At 39.1% G+C, this 12090-nt stretch overlaps 1 protein-coding gene across 29 annotated transcripts in view; it reads left to right on the top strand.

The window, feature by feature from the left end:
• Positions 1–12090, top strand: part of Dtna (dystrobrevin alpha) — a 349714-nt gene that overhangs the window by 147264 nt on the left and 190360 nt on the right. The gene's annotated exons all lie outside the window — the stretch shown is intronic.

Consider the following 12090-nt stretch of genomic DNA (forward strand, 5'->3'; position numbering starts at 1 on the left):
TGGCAGCTTCTTGTGGGTCCATGCTGCAAAGTCCTGGCAGGTTTCCTGGAGGGATGCTAAAGCTGTGGCCAAAGAAATGCTTCCGGCATGTTCCTTCCTTCATTCTACTAAAGATAGAGCCTAATTTCCGGGACTCTCTGCCAAAGACATTTACATGTGTTAAATGTTGTTCCAATTTTAAATAGTTTATGTGAATAATTTTCACCTTAAATGCACTATTTTAGCTAGAAAAGAGTGGAGAATATTCTTTAATTGCCTGTTGTGCTCTAGAGAAAAATGTTGCAGAAATAAAGATTTTTATAAAATAGATTGTATTATTTTTTATAAACAGCTTATACTTACAAGCTTGCCTTTTCAATTCTTGACTTTTGGGATGTCCTTCCTTTTCTCTTTCATGTATATCACAAAGTACTTGTTATTTGAATGTAAATTCTTTTTTAGAAATCTTCACTATCCTGGTTTGTTTGTTTTTTCCCTCCCAGTTCTCTCTAGTCGCCCAGCAGTCTCACTTCAGTACTATGCTGCCTCTAATCTAACACATAGACTTGAAGAAAATCTTAAATTCAATTTGTTATACTGACTTCAGTTTGTATATGGAAGTAGATCTAGTAAGACATAAACGTGGCATTAGCCTGAAGACAAATTCCAAGGTGTTACTTAGCATTCTGGACAGGTATTTGCATATTTACTTAACTCCAACTGGGCACTTGTCTCTGTGTTATACAAAGAGCCCTCGGAGCTGGAGAACTGGATCAGCAGGTGGTTCCTGCTTTGCCAGTGGACCCAGGAACTATTCCCAGAACCCACATGGATGGCTCACGGCCACTTGTAATTCCAGCTCGATGTGATCTGCAAGCACCACAACACACAGACACACACGCACAGACACACACACACACACACAAAATAGAAATAAACTGTTTAAAGGAAAATAAAAAGATCCTGTCACTATCAAATAAAGTCACTTGTGCCTAAGGACCCCAGAGTCAAGGAAGGGTGGCTGCCTTTGAGACTCGTTACTGTACAGATCTGTATCACAATACTTTCTGGCACCTGACACAGAAGAGGAAAGTTCCCACTTCCTGAAAACAGTATTATTGAAGAGAAACTTTGACCTTCCAAACATCTAGACTTATGCCAAGGAACCTTTGCCAACAGCCAAAAAGTCAGGTGTACCTTCTACACCAAGGGTGAAGTACCGGCTGTGTAAGTGGACTCAGAGGCTGGGGAGCAAGTGCTTCACTCTGTGTGGCCTTCCCACACCTGCCTAGATCCTGTTTTTCCCCTAGGAACATGATCTTTTTATAGCAATGATGGTAATTAGATCGTGTCCCTTTTAGACACTCTTAGTCATGTTCTGGACTCGTAACCAATATCTCTACCTCAAAATAGAATGAAAATTTAGTTTCTTGGCCTGTGGCTTTACTGTTCATTTTTCAAGAATGGGATGAACCTTTCCTGATCTTTGAGATCCTGTATCAGGCCCTGATGGCAATGCTGCTGCATCTGAGTGTTAATGGCTATCTGTTCTCATGTCACTTTCAGAATAGAAAATTAGCATGTAAAGTCAGACCGTTGGTTCTGCTGAAACAGTTTTCTTTCTAGCAAAACAGCTACACTGTCAAAGAACAACTGTAAAATAAGAATTTGCTTCTAATTTTGGGTGTGGTGGTGTACATCTTTAATCCCAGGACTCAGGAGACAAAGGCAGGAGGATCTCTGTGAGTTGGAGGCCATTATGGTCTACAGAATGAGTCCCAGAACTGCCAGGGCTACACAGAGAAACCCTGTCTCAAAACAAAACAAAATAAAACAAAATCAAAAACAAAAAGAAAGAAGAGAAAAGGAAAGAAATTGCTTCTAAATCTTCATTAACAATTGGTTATAACCCTAAGAATTCCAAGTTATTTGACTATTTATTATTTTTACTTTCAACCTTCTCCACATAGTCCTATTACAGCATCCTTTCATAGACTTAAGGCTCACCCCTCAGCTTCAGGCAGATAAGTCTGCCATCATCTTTTTCAGAACATAAACGTTTCATAGACTTCACACCCTTTCCCCAGAATGTCCAGTTTCTTGGTCACTCTACTTAGATGTATCTCATACGCTGTGGAAACCACCAGCTGAGGCAATGTGTCAGTCAGATGTAGAATAGATGCTTTGGACAACCATGAAGTGTCAGTTAGGTGTGATTGCACTGATGATCTCATTTCCTTACTCGCAATACTTTTGTAAGAAGACTAGTCTGGGAATTAAATAAAATAAAAGTATTTCATTTGGAAAGTATTTAGAAAGTGCTTGGCATGATAAGCATGAAGTAAATATTTTTAATCATTACTAATTAGCAAATTTTCTATCTTAATGACCATAAACTGTATGCCAGCCACTTTTTGTTTTAAAGCTGCACTTTTCTCATTAATTAATGTGACATATACTTTAGTCTTTAGACAAAATTACAACAGCATGTCTAATCCTTGTCAAATCTGTTTCACAAATTCAGCAATGGATATTCCCAGCACTGGGATAGATGGTGGAGATGCAGCAACAGCTAGGCAAGGTCTCTGGAGTTAGAGATCCGCCTCGAGCCAGGAAAACTGGCAATGTTTAAATGATTACAGTATGATACAAGGGGACTGCGAGACGAATGAGCAACACAGAAAGGAAAGATACCAAACATCGGTTGTCTTCCTGAAAAAGTGATAGGCCCACCCTCCTTTGCTATTATTTCCTTATAAATCTAACCATGTATGTGCTCATTTGCTATCCTCAAATCATGTTATCCAATCTAGAATACAGTTACTGAGTCTCTGTCTTCAATATCTGTTCATCCATTCCATGTACAAATGTTTACTACTTTGAAAAATACACTGGATGCCATGCACCCAGCTACTGTGAATACCTACCGATGCCTCGCTTGACACAAGCTTTTCTGCTTTTCCCCTTGACATCTACCATGTGCCTCTACTGGAGGTCTTGCCATTTGTACAGTGCATGCACAGTAGCTATGTTAGTACAGGAGTCTAAGGCCAGGTGACCTCTGTTCTGGAGACTGAATGCCAGCCCTGCGTGTTTTCAGCAGAGTCCTCACTCACACGTGAGTCTAGGAGCTCAAAGTACTTAGTGAGTGTTCAAACACTAAATGTAGTCTCTGCAACTGCTCCAGAGTAACCTTAGTTCAGTAATTCTTAATGACCCTGATGGATAGACAAACAGCTAAACTACTTGTTTCCAAGTCATTAAACTTGTATCTATTATAATTTCTCTTAAAAGTCAATATATCTTACAGGATTCCATGATTAGCTAATAATATAACAAATGATATGCAACCAAGAAAACAGAGCACCTGAGAGAGAGTGATATGTAAAAGAAAATGGCTACTTTGGTCCAAAGAATGGAAAGTCCAAGAGCATGATGCCAACATCTGCCCTGATATGGCTATGGGCTGTTTACCTGTGACTTTAATGTCTCGTTGCAATTACGGCAAGTCTAAGAAAAAATGTAGACTAGACTTTACCAGTTGAAGAATCACAGCAAGCTGTCCCTCTCCTTCTCCCTCACCATCTCCCCCTTCCTCTCCCTCTCCCTCTCCCCTTTCCTTTCTCTCTCACTTCTTCTCCCTCTCCCTCCATCTCTCCCTCTCCCTCCCCTCCCTTCAATTCTCAATTCTACAGTCCTCTGCATGAATTTATGATCAGTATTTTAAGTGATTGCCTCTTTGTTTCCTAGGCATTCTCTTCTTGCTTCTGGTAGGTCCTATAATTCATAGTAAGTTTTATAGCTGAATCCTGATTGTGTCCACAGTGAATGGGAGACTGGAGGTTTAATTCTCTCCAGTGCACTGATCTACATGAATAAAAGGACAAGGAAAAGCCACCTAACAATGAGGATTTTTTTTTAATGCCTTAGAGGAATGCATGCTGAAATATCATGCAGTTTTGAAATGGAGACTGTTAGTCTGTGTCTTGTAGATGTCTTGCTCTGCTCTGGCCGGCTGCTCTGTACACATGGGAGCTCAGCTGTGTGAGCTTGCTAGACATCAAATGAACTATTTTGAGGGATGCTCTCTCTTGCCCATCACAGACAATGCACTAAAACCAACATTCCGAGTCGTTGGGAGGAAGTGCGGGGAGAGTGAAGGCTTCTCAGAGAACTGTGGGTTTATTTATAGGTTGATTTTTCTCCATAATGCACCTGGCCACCTTCTTCAGCTTTCTCATCCGTAATTGCCCCACCAGTCTCCCAGGAGGCTTATTAATAATCTCAAATAGCTGGTAGGACAGAGCCTGGTCAAAGTGAAGGATAAGCATTTTCATGTTGGGTTGCCCATCATTCTTGTCTGTTTATTTACTTTCTACCTCTTAGCCAATTAGTGTTCTTAGAGCACAGACCAGCTATTGAGTGACACTGGTCCACTAGGTACAGTGCATTCATGTTCCATATGAATCTCCAGATTACTCTGAGCAATCACTAAGAAGAATGAGTAAATGTGTTTAAAGGAAAGAAACAACAGATGCATGTTCATGCTCTGGGCCACCATGCCATCCTTTGTCAACACACAGTGGTATTCCAGGTTCCCAACGAATCTTTCATACAAGCTGAAAGAAAGTTGGATTATGAAAGCTAACCTCAAGTAGCACCATACTCTGAATCTGCAAACAAACTTCAGAACTTATATCAATATAGCATAATCTATTTTCACTTTGGTATAGGGGAGAGATGAGCAGCATCCAGGTTTAACTGAGATCATTCCAATCTCTGGGGCTACTTTACCCCTCCCAAGATCCCCCAGCCTGAAAATATACAGGCTCTACTTCAGCCAATGTAGTTAAAGGCATAGACAAATAGCTAGTGTGTGTGTGTGTGTGTGTGTGTGTGTGTGTGTGTGTGTGTGTGTGTGTCTGTGTCTGTGTGTGTCTGTGTCTGTGTGTGTGTGTGTGTGTGTGTTTGTGTGTGTGTGTGTATTGAAAGCTATTGCTGGCAGAGGAATACTCTTAACAAGCAAACTGAATATTTGTTCATTCTTCTGTCAAGTTATTCATGTATTTATACTTCATAACTAGAAGTTTTATATCTTTTGTTATATAGATTTAGGTACTTTTCTACAAAAATACAAATTAAATAATCCATTTTCTGCCAATTACCATTAATAGCAAATTATTTTTCTGGAAGGTGTGTTTTCCAAGTATGTTTTTAACTGAAGAAACTTGATGTATGTTGGAAAGATCAAAGATTAGTACTTACAAGCACTGCACTAGTTTGGGGAGGTAGAGACAGGAGAATCTCTGGGGCATGCTGACAAACCAGCTTAGCTTGCTCTTCAAATTCCAGGCCAAACAGAGTAAGAATCAAAAGTAAACAAAGGTGGATGGCACTTAAGGAATGACCTCCAGGTTGTCCTTTCACCTCTACATAAATGTGCATACATGTGCACGTGCATTGTACTGGCTGGTTTTGTATGAAGGAGACTGGGTTAAGAAAATGCCTCCATGAGATCCAGCCTATTGTGAGTGGTGTCGTCCCTGAGCTGGCAGCTTGAGCAAGCCATGGGAGTGAGCAAGGAAGCAGCATCCTTCCATAGCCTGCACATCAACCACTGCCTACAGATTCCAGCCCTGCTTGAGTTCCTGTCCTGACTCCCTGCAATGCTGAACTATAATCTAGAAGTGTAAATCAAAGAAACCCTTTCCTCTCCAACTTGCTTTTTGGTCATGGTGTTTCATTGCAGCAATAGAAACCCTAAGACATGCACCTACTACACATATGGGTCAATATATATATAACAGACATGTATATACACAAACATACAGGCAAACTTTTATTTTATTGTAGTGTGAAGAAAATCTTACAACCTTGCCATTACAGAGGTTGACCTTGGCAAAAAGACTCATTTACACAAAGAAATCAGTAGCTTCATTTTGTCATTATTCTTAAACTTGTCAACTCTTTTTACATTTTGAGTGAGCAAATTATGTGGCTTTGCATGTACACACACATATGTTTGTTTATACTTACAAGCATGTGAGTGTTACTCACACATGTGAATCAGCTTGCTGAAGAATCGAATATCTGATTTGTTCTTGGAAATAAATCTTCCAATTAGAATTCTGCCATTAGAAAATTCTTGCAGTTTTTAAGTCCCTCTTGTGCAGACACGCTTTCTTGTTTCTTTTATTTCGTGACATATTTCAGTCACGAAATTTACTCACATATTTTACTGCTCTGAATAGTGTTACTAAAGTTGGCACCATCACAGATTGGCAGCCTTGCTAAGGTGTACTCCACCATTTGTTGAGATGATTCATCTTGGTTAAGCCAGCAATGGTGGGGGCAGCTTGGATTTTTGTCTTCTGCACTTAACAGTGCTAGGAATCACACTACGAGAGGGGCTTTTCTTTTTCTTTCTTTCTTTTTTTAAATATTTTTTTATTATGTATTTTCCTCAATTACATTTCCAATTCTATCCCAAAAGTCCCCCATACCCTCCCCCCCCAGTTCCCTAACTACCCATTCCCATTTTTTGGCCCTGGTGTTCCCCTGTACTGGGGCATATAAAGTTTGTGTGTCCAATGGGCCTCTCTTTCCAGTGATGGCCGACTAGGCCATCCTTTGATACATATGCAGAGAGGGGCTTTTCTTATTTAAGTAGTTAAGAATCAGACTGTGCTTCCTCTTGCTTTGAAAGCATTAGGTGCAACAAGGCTAGAGATGAGCTGCTGCTCACCACTACTCCTTCCTGAATGTCTAGTTCGGGACCCAAGGATGCTCACTTCCTGCTCTCTGAAGTCATCCCAGCCCTGTCAGAACACAAAGGGAAGAGAAGGCCTTTAGTAGTGTGGCTTCTGCTTGTTTCCTTCAGGGGTGCTTTATTAACAGTCTGTGAAGTTGTAGAGTATATAGGAATTTTATATGCAGTACATTTGTTGGTTCTGAATCTAGAATAAAGCAAACAAAATTCACTAGTTGTTAAAAAAATCTATTTTTAAAAAGTACTATAACACAGTTATCTTAAAATGTAGTGAAATAAAGCCAAGTATATTCTGCATAATCTTTCCATATTTGCATGCTTTCCTCAATATTATTTTAATCCCAGTCACTGGAATCAGATATTTAAAGGCATTATTGTACAAACAATGTATGCTCTTAGCTTCATTAAACCTTTGCATATTTTCCAGATTTGAGCACATTTTTATTATGAATAAGGACTTGTCAAGAATTTAGAGCTAAATCAATCATGGTGATATACAACTGACATCCTAGAATGAGAGAAGCTATTGCAGGAGGACTACAAGTTCTAGATCAGCATGAGCTACATAAGAAATTCCAGGCCAACCTGCACTACATGCTACCAGTCTTTAAATTGTTCTACTTAGAAATTTTTGAAAAAAAATACCATGTATTATAAATCAGTAAATTTCCTTTCAATGTCAAAACAGAAAGGACCCCAAATGATCTCTATGAAAGTGAGCAAGTATTTTGTCTACTTTAATACTTTATGTAAATGTTTGTATTATACTACTTGTGATGTTTTAATAAGGAAGAAAACTGTGACAAGACTTTGAAGTATTAGCCAATTAACTGTTTTTAGAAAAATATTCTCTTAACTTCAATCGAACATAGTAACTTTGACATGTCACTGTCTGGAGGGGGAGGGAGACATGACCATAGCAAACTTATGAGCTATTCTTCAGAAGTTTCCCAAGGGACCATCATGGACTCGGAATCTAAGGGACACAATAATGGTATTTGAATGTGACAATGTGGAGACAGTATGTGGATCTGAATGGATACCATGTAGAATTCCTTCCTTTCTTCAAGCTACTGCAGGAGCCATGCTCTCTGCAATTGATTTATAGTTTTTATACAGTGACTATATCCATGAACAACTCTCCACCAAGAATGAAACTTCTGCCTGGCTATTTATTTTTTGACCATGATCATAATAACTAAAACCAGAAGTTCATATTAAAATGAATGAAAGAAAATTAAGGATAGGAGGTAGATGACTTTGGAGCCCCAAATTGACTTCTTTTCTTCTTTAGGACTCCCAAGTCTTCAAGGTATGTGTTGAAGAACATGAAAGAAACAAGTGGGGTGGCTCCAGACCAAACTAAAGCAAGAAAAATTAGGGCACATACCACAGGACAGGAGCTGGGTGGACATGGGAAGGCAGTGGGGGACGTCTGGGCAGTAAACAGGGGCAGGAGAACAACTGAGTAGCAGTGACATAGTCTATTCAAAACAGCACAGTCAAGCAAACCTAGAACTGTGACTTCTCACTGATTGTAGCCAAATCAGGTTCAGACTTTACTATTAGGAAACTTCTTATTAGAACTGCTATCTAGCTCAGTGTGTATGACGCTTACGCACCATAAGCAAACCTTTCTCAGGAGCACCCAACCTAAAACAGACCTGGAACGTTTAGCAAGTTGCACCAAGCCATTTCCACAAAGCTCACTGTGTCCTTTTCTATGTGCAGGAAGGAGATAAATAGGTCTTTGCATCTTAACAGCAGCCTTTGCTTCTCAGTGAAGTGGCTGGAATTAAGTGAGCTGTGGGGCATACTCCTTTGTGCTGGGACCTAGAGCTGTCTATTGGCAGTTCAAGATGGCTGCCTGCACTGGGTTGGCTGAGATGCCTGGAGTCTCTGAGTTAGCACAGTAAGTGGAATGCTGAAGTCTGTTAGTATGTCAGTGTCTACTATTACCTTCAATTTTAATTTAATTTATTATTTTCGAGAGAGAGCAAGAGAAGACACAGGGAAGAGAGACAGTGTGTGTCCTCTATGGCATGCATGTGAGTTTCAAAAGACAATTTTCTGGGGTTAGTTCTTCCCTTCCACCATTAGTTCCAGAGATTGATAGTAGGCCACCAGGCTTAGGTGACAGCATGCTCACCTACTGAGCCATCTCACTGATACTCAGGGCTCACTCTTATGGTTGTTCTTAACCTATCCCACATTCATGCTAAGTGTGTACAAGTATGTGTGTATGTGTGTATATGAGTGTGTGTGAGTGTGGTTGTGTGTTAAAATGTGTGTATATGAGTGTGTATGCATGTGAATGTATGTGTGAGTGTGTATGAGTATGTATATGAGTGTCTGTGTATATATGTGTGAGTGTGTATGTATATGCATGTTCATAAACACCATATTAGAGAAGGTAATATCTAATATCTTCTAGAGCAACACTGCAGAAGTTAAAATATGAGCAATATATGCGATCCTAAGACTTTCTAGATGATACATCTTAAATAAGTAAAGCAAAATAAGTGAAATTAATTTAAATAATATACTTTAACTAGCATAATATGTCAAATGTCATTTCTAACATATACAGGATGTACAAAGCTACCAATGAAAGTCGTTCTTGTTCAGTACTGTGTCAGTGAAAATGGATATAGATTTTATCCTGAGGGCATATCTCAGTTCAAACTGCCCAACTTTCAGCTAACCCAGAGCTATGTGGGTTCAACTACCTAGATTATGGCTGGCTCTTAGCACAGAGATGCCTGGTGTGAATTGCTACCTTCTGACATTTCAGCTCTTCAACTGCAATGTTTCATTTTACAGAAGAAAACCATGTGTGTAACTACTTTAATGCAGACTGTAAGTCACACAAATGCTCACACATATAAAAATATGCAAACAAAATTCAAATGTAGCTATTGATGACCTGTATATTTCCTTCTAAATTAACCTGGAAAATAAAATGAGGTATTTCCTCCTTCTGATGCTTTCTGAAAGCATGCATGTGCTCTCCCACGTCTTAAGTGGTTTGTGTTGTCAGAGCCACTGACTTGAGGCTCTGGATGGCTGTGATGCCCAAAGTAATCAATTGGCAAAATGCCAGTAATGGCCACCCACCACATCTGAAAAGCTGACTTCATAACAATATCCACATTCTCTTGTTGTTTCTGCTGACATACTCTTAACCCAAAAATTTTTTTCAAAATGAAAGGATAACCAAGTATTTTTGGCTTGTTACATTATCTTTTAGTGCCAATGAGGGCAAAACATCAAAGAAATGAATATACGATGGGAAGCATCCTTGAATGTTGACATTTGAGCTACAGGCATGTAATACTTGGAGACAGTAATCTAAGATGACAAGGGTATCTAAATGAACAGGGATAAAGGTCCCTGCGTTACTGTATTACTGAACTAATTTAAGTTCAATTTAAGTTTTGAAACCTGAGAAATTTATCTCATTTCTACCACACTAAAAATATTTTTGCTGAAATGAAACTTTGTAACAAAGAATCTAAGATCCTCTCCATTAATTAGTAAGGGCTAAGATACCATTTAATACTTAAAACAGGGATCAAGTTAACAGATACCGCTCTAGTTGGTGGGTAAGTTGATCGTCAGCACTGAATTCATTGGCTTACATCAAACTTGGTATGCACTTCCCAGCTGGTATGAGGTATTGCTGGCCCTGCAATCCAGCTCAGCACAAGCTCTTAGAATCTTTTCTGTCTGATGGTCATATTTCACGGAAGACATTTATGATGAGTTAGTCCTTGGCCTTAGGGGAAAAAAAAGTGGCTAGGGTTCATTGTGATCTACCTATGTTGTTATAGGGTCAGACCCTGACTACTTCTCTCCCTAAACCTGGTGCAACACACAGCAAGTCCATGGTAGAAGACTAAGAAAGGCACTAAAATGCAGTATTTTGTGTGCATCTAGCTTTAACTTCCAAGAAACATTTCCCATGATTGACTATACAAGGATTTGTAAACTCAACAAGCAAGGGTCAAAGCATCAAGTTTATATTCAGCACAGTTTGAGACAAATGTATCTTCATGGTTCTAGAACTCTCAGAGGAAATGTCAGACAAAAATTTGAGTCTGGGTCAGATAAATCAATCCCAATAGCTGATGTCCATATCTGCTCCGCATCTAATTATAAAGCTGATAACCACATCTTTGCCTCTTCATCTCAACAAATGGTAGTATAAACATTAGCAATCACAGCTAACATTACCACGTGATCACATCACATTTTATCTTGGGAAACAGTTCAGTGAAGAAAGCCTGGTTTAGAGGTGCAGTAGTAGGAAAATGTTGGTTGGGGTGATAGGTCACTTGTTCAAAATGAATAGTGATTAAATCAAGGAGAAAGTCACCGATGAGTGGCTCTGTCCTACTTCAGAGCACCCACTCAGCCACCCACATATGTCCCTTCCTGCTAAAGCAATGCTTTTCCAAGGGAAGGCTCCAAGAATCATTCCTGGTTGCTTGCCACTGGAACTATTTTAACAATAAGCCGATCTAGTTTTCCTTCTGTATTATGTGGACATTGTCTCAATGACATGAGAGTATTAGTGAGTAAAAGTCTTGGAACCATATTACAAATTAAGGTGTCACGGTCTCTATGGATAGTCGCTATATTCTTCACTACAGTGACTATAAAGAGAGAAAAGGTATGCAACAGCAAAGATGATGTCTTGTTAAATCTTGCAGCTTTAATGCCTTTTAATGCTTTTGATCATGAGAAGAAATGCAAAGTGGGCATGAAATACTTTCTGATATGTTAAGATATCATCTTTGTATTCAAGAATAATCGCTGTGGCATGAATCATGCCAGCCACTTCTTACACAGAAAACATGTTTACTTGAAAGACCAATTGGCCGACTAACTTTGATTACTCAAATATGGAAATCTGACAAATACTTCATTGAAAATAATTGAAGTAAGTTCAATACTTCAGGGGAAAAAATTCTGCCAATGATGAAATTCAAACCTTCCATGGATTGTAGAAGTTGGGGGGGGGAGCTCACATCTGCTGCTATGAGATTGACAGCTTCCCAATTCTGGAAATTCTGTTTTAATGAAAGGGATGATGATATTAACAAAAACAATTTTTATTGTTGAAAATGAACTGTATCAGCATTTAGACGTTTGTAGTGCTGAGAGAACCAATATTTTCCGAGAGGAAAATGCATGATCTTATATAATCTTACAAAGACTAAAAATCTATACAAACCATGTCACCCACCATAGATTTTGGGTAATGGATGAGACACTCAGTTTTTTCACTGCTCTTAGAATGCATAGTATGAGTAACTCAAGAAACAATCTGTTGTTGA

Source organism: Mus musculus, chromosome 18, assembly GCF_000001635.26.
Source record: "Mus musculus strain C57BL/6J chromosome 18, GRCm38.p6 C57BL/6J".
NCBI classification, from domain to species: domain Eukaryota; kingdom Metazoa; phylum Chordata; class Mammalia; order Rodentia; family Muridae; genus Mus; species Mus musculus.